Source organism: Equus quagga, chromosome 9 (assembly GCF_021613505.1).
Source record: "Equus quagga isolate Etosha38 chromosome 9, UCLA_HA_Equagga_1.0, whole genome shotgun sequence".
NCBI lineage: Eukaryota > Metazoa > Chordata > Mammalia > Perissodactyla > Equidae > Equus > Equus quagga.
In genome coordinates, this window is record NC_060275.1 from 38,265,640 (window position 1) to 38,276,016 (window position 10,377).

Genomic DNA, 10,377 nt, shown 5'->3' on the forward strand with positions numbered 1-10,377 from the left:
ATCTCTGGGCTTTCAATTCTGTTCCATTGATCTGTGGACCTGTTTTTGTACCAGTACCATGCTGTTTTGATCACTGTAGCTTTGTAGTATGTTTTGAAATCGGGGATTGTGATTCCGCCGGCTTTGTTTTTCTTGCTCAGGATTGCTTTAGCAATTCGCGGTCTTTTGTTGCCCCATATGAATTTTAGGACTGTTTGTTCAATTTCTGTGAAGAATGTTCTGGGGATTCTGATTGGGATAGCATTGAATCTGTAGATTGCTTTAGGTAGTATGGACATTTTAACTATGTTTATTCTTCCAATCCATGTGCATGGAATGTCTTTCCATCTCTTTATGTCATCGTCAATTTCTTTCAAGAAAGTCTTGTAGTTTTCATTGTATAGGTCCTTCACTTCCTTGGTTAAGTTTATCCCAAGGTATTTTATTCTTTTCGTTGCGATTGTGAATGGGATTGAGTTCTTGAGTTCTTTTTCTGTTAGTTCATTGTTAGTGTATAGAAATGCTACTGATTTATGCACGTTAATTTTATACCCTGCTACTTTGCTGTAGTTGTTGATTATTTCTAGTAGTTTTTCTATGGATTCTTTGGGGTTTTCTATATATAAGATCATGTCGTCTGCAAACAGCGAGAGTTTTACTTCTTCGTTACCTATTTGGATTCCTTTTATTTCTTTTTCCTGCCGAATTGCTCTGGCCAGCACCTCCAGTACTATGTTGAATAGGAGTGGTGAAAGTGGGCACCCTTGTCTTGTTCCTGTCCTCAGAGGGATGGCTTTCAGTTTTTGTCCATTGAGTATGATGTTGGCTGTGGGTCTGTCATATATGGCCTTTATTATGCTGAGGTACTTTCCTTCTATACCCATTTTATTGAGGGTTTTTATCATAAATGGGTGTTGGATCTTGTTGAATGCTTTCTCTGCATCTATTGAGATGATCATGTGGTTTTTGTTTTTCATTTTGTTGATGTAGTGTATCACGTTGATTGACTTGTGGATGTTGAACCATCCCTGTGTCCCTGGTATAAATCCCACTTGATCATGGTGTATAATCTTTTTGATGTATTGCTGTATTCGATTTGCCAAAATTTTGTTGAGGATTTTTGCATCTATGTTCATCAGTGATATCGGCCTGTAGTTCTCCTTCTTTGTGTTGTCCTTGTTAGGTTTGGGGATCAGAGTGATGTTGGCTTCATAGAATGTGTTAGGGAGTACTCCATCTTTCTCAATTTTCTGGAACAGTTTGAGGAGAATAGGTATTAAGTCTTCTTTGAATGTTTGGTAGAATTCTCTGGAGAAGCCGTCTGGTCCTGGACTCTTATTTTTGGGGAGGTTTTTGATTACCGTTTCTATTTCCTTACTTGTGATTGGCCTATTCAGGTTCTCCATTTCTTCCTGATTCAGTTTGGGGAGATTGTAGGAGTCTAGGAATTTGTCCATTTCTTCCAGGTTGTTCAATTTGTTGGCGTATAGTTTTTCATAGTATTCTCTTATGATCTCTTGTATTTCATTGGTATCTGTTGTGATTTCTCCTCTGTCATTCCTAATTTTATTAATTTGCGATTTCTCTCTTCTTTTCTTGGTGAGTCTGGCTAGGGGTTTGTCAATTTTGTTAATTCTTTCGAAGAACCAACTCTTTGTTTCATTGATCCTTTCTATTGTCTTTTTTGTTTCAATATTGTTTATTTCTGCTCTTAAAAATATGGAACGCTTCACGAATTTGCGTGTCATCCTTGCACAGGGGCCATGCTAATCTTCTCTGTATCGTTCCAATTTTAGTATATGTGCTGCTGAAGCGAGCACGCAACATTGGACTTTTAAAGCTAAAGTGTTATTTTATCTCAAAATAGTTTTTAATCTAATAGGAGCAAAAATATAATCACATAAAATCCACATGAACATAGCTTCAGTTAACCCGCTCCATGATCTGGGTACTGGCTGGAGCCAGGGTGTGTGAGCTGAGTGCCTCTGACACTCAGGATCGGGGGGTTCAAGACACCTGCTGTATGTCACTCAGTCTTAGGCTAACAGTTGGTCTCCAGTGATTAGGTGAGAAGGAGATAACTATGCAGGCTCGTGGAGGTGCTGGATTTCTCTGGGACAAGAAGTGAAAGCATGGTGTCTACCCCAACACCCTCATCAGGGCTGGGCTCCGTGGCTACAAGAATTTCTGAGAGTCACTGTCCTTTTTGGCTTCTGATGGCCAAGACCTGGTGTGACCTGATGCTGAGTCAGCCCAAGTTATGACAACAATGAAAGGATTAGGAAAGCAACAGAGAAAGGCAGGAAAAGGGAAGAGAAACCAAATAGGCAAGAGACCCGGTCCAAGGCAGAGCCAGGAGCAGATACAAAGAGACACTCAGGATTGTCTGCACAGAAAAACAAGGATCAGAAAAAGGAGGAACTGGAAAACAAGGAGACGATATTTAGAGACTTCTGGGGATTTTGGTGGTAAACATGTTCACTTTAACAACTTCTGATAGGTTGGGTTTGGGCCATCAGAATAAATGATCACTACCCTTTGAAATACTGACAAACTCTCCAACAATTGAAATGACTTTCAACCTCAAAATTTATTTTTGAAATGAAGGTATATTTTATTAATGAGTTCTAAAGATTTTTTTTTTAAGTAGGATGTGATGAAGCAAGTAAAAGCGTGATTTCAGAAAGTTACATTTGAACAATTAGTTCTGCTTGGGGCTGGGAGTGGACAGTATTTACCTGAAGATATATCAGAATTGGACCCTGGTGGATTTCTGGGTCAAGGGAACAGCATGAGGCCTGGGGCATGGAACAGCATGTGGTGGTGGGGGCCCAGGAAGTGAGTGGTGAGTCTGAGCACAGAGGAAGCATGACAGTGCCAGGGCTGGAACTGCGAGCCTTGTAAAGGATGAGCATGAGATTTGCTCTCTCCACCTCGTGGTGGAGTGTAATGAAATGTAGGCAAAAATGCTTCAGATGTTAGGCAATACTAACTTTTCCTTATATACTTTTAGAGTTTTCATTAAAAAAAAATCAGGTCAATCATTTTGCCAAAAGGAAAACCAAGTAATATTTAGGAGATATGCAGATCTGACATACAACATATGCAATCATTTATGAGAGAAAATTGTATATGAAAAGATGTTCTCCCTGGTATTTGTTTTCTAGTGGAGCTGCTGCTGAATAAGCAGACATTGTGAGATGAGAAATTCCTATGCCGTATGCTATAATGACCAGCCTTAAATCAGTCAACGTCACATCGGGTATTCTGATGCAATATGAGACAAGTACGTAGTTTATAATCTAGTTAGAGAGAAACATACACAGGAGCCAATGAGAAACTATCATAAGACAGAATTTAACAAGAGGCCTTACTGTGTAGTTCTGGCTGTCAGGGTGACAAGAATTCAGACACAGGCCCATGTGGTGTTGACAGATTATCAGGAAAGTCAGGATGGACACCAGCTGGGCCTAGAAGGATGGAGAAAATCTGAACAACGTGCACGAGAGAATATGCTGTTTGAGGGGTAGGGGCAGTGAGACCTCAAGTGCAGAGGAAGGAATGTGAACCCAACTGCACTGGGGGCCCAGGCCTGGCTGAGGGTCCTGGGTAAAGGGACTGGGGGGTCCAGGGCTGGGGGATCTGAAAACATCACTAAGCCATTTGGAAGAGTTAATACTAATTCTCAGAAGTCATTGGTTTCTGAATGTGTGGGTCAGGTAGAAGCAAGCTCTTTGTGAATTCAGCCCCATGAGGTACCACTAGAGCATCACTCGGATGCTGGCTTCACTCTTCCTGGGAGCTGGCGGGGACGATAAACAATAAGGGCACCATCTACTGCTGTGAGGATGGTGATGCTAGCGATAGTAATTGGGATTGTCAGTTGTTGACATTTCCTTGGATTATTATTGCTGTTTTAAAAATCACAACTAAGGAGCCTCAAAACAGCCACAGATAGCTTCACTGGTGCATTCAACCAAACATTTATGAAAGGAATAATATACAAAGTCTTCTAGAAAATTGAAGAAGAGGGAATGCCTCCAAACTCAATCTATGAGGCCAGTGTTACCCTAAGAGTAAAATCAGACGAAGACATGGCAAATAAACTACAAACTAATATCTCTCCTGAACATAGATGCAAAAATTCTTAACAAAATTTTAGCAAATTGAAATAACAATATACTAAAAGGATAATACCTCATAACCAAGTGGGACTTAAGCCAGGAATTCAGGATTGGTTTAACATGCAAAAAGCACTCAATCTAATTCATCGTCTTAACAGACTAAAAGAAAAACTATGATGACCCTAATAGATGCGGAACAAGCATTTGACAAAATGCTACCTCCATTCCTGATTTAAAAACGCTCAGTGAACTAGGAATAGAAGGGAACTTCCTCAACCTAATAAATGGCATCTATGAAAACCCCCTAGCTAACATCATACTTAATGGTCAAAAATGAATGCTTTCCCTTTATGACCAGGAATAAGATAAGGATGTCTGCTCTCATCACTTCTATTCAGGATTGAACCGGAGATTCTGGCCAGTGCAATAAGCAAGAAACAAGGACCAAAGCTTTGAGTGCCTCAGGCCTGACACTGAGAAGAGGGGCTGGGTCCTCCAGGAATGCCTCTGATGTTCTCCAGCACACTACTGGACATCAGATAAGTTGCTGACACAAACCAGCTTGGCCACTGTTATAGCTGTGTGACCTTAAAACATCCTCTGTAGGGGGGATTATTTAATTTAATTTAATTTTTTATTTATTTTATTTTGTTTTTTTGAGAAAGATTAGCCCTGAGCTAACTGCTGCCAGTCCTCCTCTTTTTGCTGAGGAAGCCTGGCCCTGAGCTAACATCCGTGCCCATCTCCCTCTACTTTTTATATGCGGGACGCCTATCACAGCATGGCTTGCCAAGTGGTGCCATATCCACACCCGGGATCCAAACCGGCGAACCCTGGGCCACCGAGAAGCGGAACGTGGGAACTTAACCGCTGCGCCACCGGGCCGGCTCCTCATTTTATTTTTAATTCTGTTAGATCCTCAGTTTCCTATGTGATGGGATGGGCATGACAGCAGCCCACTGGCAGATTTGTTGTGAAGGCTAAATGGACTAAATATACGTGTAAAAATGCTTGTAAACTGCCAAGAGTCGTCACAGCATCTGGGTTTGCTGCATCGCGCTGAGTGCTGAGGAGAGCAATGTGTGCTGAGGATACAGGCAGGTAGGTGTGAGGGTTCGGGATTGGAGGAGCAAAATGCAGAGTGGGATAGGGCTAGAGATGTGGACAACACCTGCTAAGTTGTAGCGAGACTGAGCCCAGAGCAGAGCATGCTGTGTGGGCAGGCAGCTTGGGCTGTGCCTCTCATTCTCTTGTGAGGGCAAAGCAGGGCGTGGAGGCTGGTGCGGAGGAGGAATGGGGACTCCAGAGCCATGGATCAGAGCTGTTAGAGGGTTTCATGCTTGCTGTTCTGCTCCCTTTGCTGGCCTTTAGAAGCTGTCCCCATCCCTAAAGACTCCTCCTGGTTTAGAGGAAGGTGATCTGATGAAGATAACCCACAGTGGGACACCAGGGGCTGATAACTCAACACTTGACCTCTTCTGGGATTATCTGCCTTTTAAAAGAGCCCCAGAGAGACGGCAGTGCCTGTAGTGGCTCTCCAGGAGTTTGGGGAGGCGCTGGGGCTCCTTCCCATGAGATATTTTAGGTCACATTCTTCTGCAAGAGTCCCCTCCTCCCAGACTGCGTTGATTGATTGCTTGCCTTGGGGAAAGACCTCTTGAGAAAATGAGGCCACTTTGCCGGAGGAAGCACCACGAGGGGGAAAGGTGAGAATGAGGAGAGGAAGGACAGATGTGACTGTTTCACAGTCTGTCCATAACTGGCCCTGTGAGGAGGGCTCAGCGATACAGAAGCCAGCTAGTTTGCCAGCCACAGGGGCACTGGGGGCTAAGGTGGACGACACTGGGTGTGTTTGTGGCATGTGCGCATTTGTTAGTGCGCAGCTGTGCATCTGGGCAGATTTCCATGGCCCTTAGAATGAGGACCCGATCAGGTCTTTGTTTGAAGCAGTCAGTGAATGCATTCAAACCTTTAATTGAGGAATCACAAACCACTACGTTCCGGGTCTAAGAACAAACACTTGCCCTATTTGATAGCTGCTTCAGATAGTGGGGAACTGCAGGGGCTTCTTGCGTCCACTTTTCGGTTTGGCCAGTCCTCCTGCATACCTTGCATGGTTTTGAGAAGCTGTGTCACTTCTGAACTCGTGACAGTTGTGCCCTTTGGGAGTGGGGTGGGTCTAAGGTGTGGATCCCGACAGGTTTAACTGTAGAGAACAATGAGGAATAAAAGAATATCTTGATGCTCTTTAGTTGTGATTAAAAAAAAAATCCAGGAAGAACGAACAAGTGACAGTTGCCTTAACTCTTGTTATCATCAGTAACCATAGCCTTAGTGGTCTAATATCTGAACCCTTTCCTGTGTTTGGGGCCCCTTTCCCTCTATAGAAGCTGAAAACGCCAGATCCTCATTCTTCGATCCTCACTTGCAGCTAGGGCCTGAGCATAGGCCACAGGCTCCATCCACCCAATGGCCCAGCTCGGACTTTGATGCAGGAGAATGTTGTAGGTAGGCAGGAGGCTGGCAGAGGTGGTGGCTGCCTCCTGTCTTGTCTAGGCGCACAGGAGGTAGGTGTGTGCTGAGCAGCGAGGTGGCTCACCTGCAGAGGCCTAAGCACTGCCTTGCCCTTGGCTCCTTTTGGACTCTGACCATTCTGCCAGCTCAGCCTTGCTGCCTAGAACAAAATAACACCACTCTGGGGCCAAGAACTCTTCTTTCGAATTTATTCATTTCCCACCTGCCCTTTCTAAGTCTTTAGCTGGTCGGTGTCCTTGCTCCAATTCAATCTCTGCACTTGAAGCAGTGCATCTATGGCACACGTGTATGTGTCTGTTCTTTAGCATCCCCCCAGAGCTAGGCCTGGCCCGGCACAGGGAGACGCCAGACAGTATATGATGAACCAGCACTTCCCATAAAATCACAAAATAAGCCAAGACTTTCATGGATGAACATGGTCTCAGAAATGAGGACTTCATGGTCCAGAACGATTGCATGCTTCACCTGGGGTTTCATTTTAGTATGATTTCTGTCATACTCCACTGCCTCTCCCCTTGCTAGGGTCATTTCTTTGGCAAACACAGTTATTCATTATAAAGTTCAATGAAAAATTCTTAATCATTTGGGATAACTGGAACTTTCATTTTATGCTGGTGGGAAGGTAAATTGGTACAATCACTTACCAAAACTGTTTGGCAGTATCTATTAAGCCATAGACTACAATCCAGGAATTCCATTCTTAGTATAACCCAACAGAAGTGAATATATATGTGCACCAAAAGATGTGTACAATGTTCATAGCAGCTTAATTCAACAGAGCCAAAAGATCCCGGAAACAACCTAAATGTCCAGCAGAAGAATGGATACATTATGGTATATTCTCACAATGGAAAACTATACAGCGATGAAAAGGAAGCACTGCTACATGACACAAAGACGAGTCTCACCAAAGAGAGAAACACAAAAGAAATACAGTGTGTACGATTGCATTTATTAAAACCTCAGAATGAATATCTGGCATCAGAAGCCAGGACAGTGGTAACCTCTGGGGAGTAGAAGGTTGTGACAATGAGCATAAAACAGGGGGCTTTAGTGGTGCTGATAGTGTTCTGTTTCTTGACTTGGATCATCAGTGTGTTTACTTTGTAAAAATTTGTCCGACTGTATACTTACGATTTGTGTACTTTTTGTATGTGAGTCCTGCTCTAATAAAAACATTTATTTAAAAAATCTCAGGTAAACAAAACTGGATAACTCATTTCAGAGATAAGGAAAGTGAGGTAAAAAAAATTTACAAGACTCAAAAAGTCCTTGACCAGCCAAACTAATTCTCCCAAAGTCCACACACTGAAGGGCATGCCCTTGGTCCCTGGACGCCCACTTTGCCCCGACCAGGGCCTCACCTTCAGGTATTTGTGATGATTTTAGACATACTTCTAATACCTTTGGGGATCTGTCACTTTGGTCCACAGTAAATTGAAAACAGACAATCTGCTAAGTATGTGGAAGTGCTGGCAGAGATGTCTACAGCCAACTCTTAATGAAATCAGAAAGCAGAAATGAAAATCAGAAGGCAAGAACTTAAACTGCATATTGGCTCAGGGCCCTTTAGTATAGGGAAAATGCCTCATCCACCAGCTATAACCCATGAGAACTTCTTCATGTTAGAGCAGAGTGCAAACGTTCAGATGTTTAATTCATTGACGATTCCCAATCCTTACAAAAGTTCAGATCCTTAGTGCAAGTAGGTGGGGAACCAAATAGATCATTTCAGAACGAGCACCACGGCAGGGTTAGGGAGCTGCAAAAGTGAACATGGGCTAAGGCAAGAGGCCAGAAGCCACTCTGCACACAGGTCAGGGACTGAGCTCACAGGAGCCACAGCAGGAGCTCAGCCAGGGTGGGGTGGGACGCCCCCCTCCAAGGGCACTGAGAGAAGTGAGATGGAGGGTGGGGCCGCTGGACTTGGTCAGAACCCACTCAACATTCAAGTGCCCCAGGGAGAGTTAAAAAGGAAGGATAAGGCATCATAAGTAGTTTGAGACTTCATAGAGTGAATGGTTTTCTAAAAAAACTCTGGGCACAATCACATGTTCCATTTCTTGCTCTTCCAAACATGGCAGGCAGAAGCCTCATCAGGAAACCAGGCTTCCTTGGACGGGGGTGGCGGTGGGGGGGTGGGGAAGCTAGGAGGTGGGGGAGTGGGTAGGGGCTTCTGTGTCCTGCAGGCCTCTGGGCCTCTCCAGGGTCCTACTGAGGAAGAAGGTGGCTGACACTACCCTTTTGCTCAGAATGGGTCCCCGGCTCAGCCACCCATGACCTCTTCTGGCCCTAGCCCCTGTCCCCAGGGCTGGGGCCCACTCTGGGAACTGGGCTGGTTGGTTCACCTGCCTCAGGCGGGAGCAGCAACGTCCTGTGAAGATGTGGAATGAAGGGCAGCCTGGAGGAGGCCTCAGCTTCTCAGAGTCTTTTGAGGATTTCTTTCTTTAGAAAATGAACATCTCTGAGTCTCCACATCATCTGTTTTATTCCGCAACCAACTGTCCCCAAAGCTTTTGGACTGACTTTCTCCAGCTACTGTCTCAAAGTGCAAGTACAGCTGATGGGAACAAAATATGACATGTAAAGAAAAACAAATAAAATTCAACAACACAGCAGCAGGGTTAGGACCCACCATACAGGAGGGAATATCCAAGCAGGCTGACAACTTAAGAAGGCAGGTGTTGTCACAGTCCGGGGATTAGCAAATTTGAGGTTTGGGGAGAGCAAAATAGGGCGGGAATCCCAGCCATGGCAGAATTATAGTGATTACAATTGTTTTGTTTCTCTATGATATGCACAAAGAGTAAGCGTTAAAATAATAATTCATTTTAAGTAATGGGTGGGGACTCTGGCAAGAGAGGAGGGAAGGACCAGCGCTCCGAGGAAGATTCACTGAGGTGGGTAACAAGGATGAAGAAAGTACCATCCTGGGAGCATGAGCTTAGCTCTCAGAATTAGAGGCATGTATCCCACTGTTTGGGAAGACCTTTGTCAGCCTTTTTGGGCCACATTTGTAATGTTAAATTAGTGTTTATATAACAGACATGGATTTAAGAAGTAATTTCGCAAAGCAAAAGGGCTCTTAAAACTATTTTCTCTCATTCAGACTTTGCAAACCACTATTAACTCTTGAGGTCAAAATTCAGAGAGACTGCACGAGCCTGGATCCCTCAGGCGTGGCTGTGCAAGAGGCACAATGCCCGACTCAGGGGCTGCTGTTCACATGGTGGTCCGTGTAAAAGATGCGTCCTCGAGTCGAGCTGTGCCCAACCCACCCAAGTGTACCCGGGCAGCCGCAGCAGGTCCTCGGCACCATCAGTAGGCCCTCAGCACCACCAGGAAGCATCTCACGGGTTCCTTCTCAGCCCTTTCTCACAATACTGTTAGACGTTGGCTTTTCCAAACTTTCCTATGACCCTTCCAAAGCCCCTGCCTCCCTCCATGTAGCACGTGGTGCTACGTCTCCCTTCACTGAGAAGACCTGGGCTCAGAGATGGAGATCACATAAAGCTCCTGCCACCTCATCCAAAACTGGGTCTCCACCTGGGCCTGCCTTTTCTGGTCCCACCTGAGCTTCAAGGGAAGCTGGAGCTCCCTGCCCCTCACTCCTGCTCCTCATCTGATGTCTCCTCAGGACTCAACCATGGTACAGGTCAGTCCCTAGCCTGCACAAGAGGGCCCTCTTCTGGTCATGCCCTTCTGCACCGCGCAAGGAGTCTGGAGACAGGGACATGCC

At 44.9% G+C, this 10,377-nt stretch overlaps 1 non-coding gene across 1 annotated transcript; it reads right to left on the minus strand.

Moving 5' to 3' along the window:
• Positions 1-1,692: 1,692 nt before the first annotated feature.
• Positions 1,693-1,799, minus strand: LOC124245211 (U6 spliceosomal RNA). The gene has a single exon (XR_006890216.1). It is a non-coding gene; the product is annotated as a U6 spliceosomal RNA (small nuclear RNA).
• Positions 1,800-10,377: the final 8,578 nt, after the last annotated feature.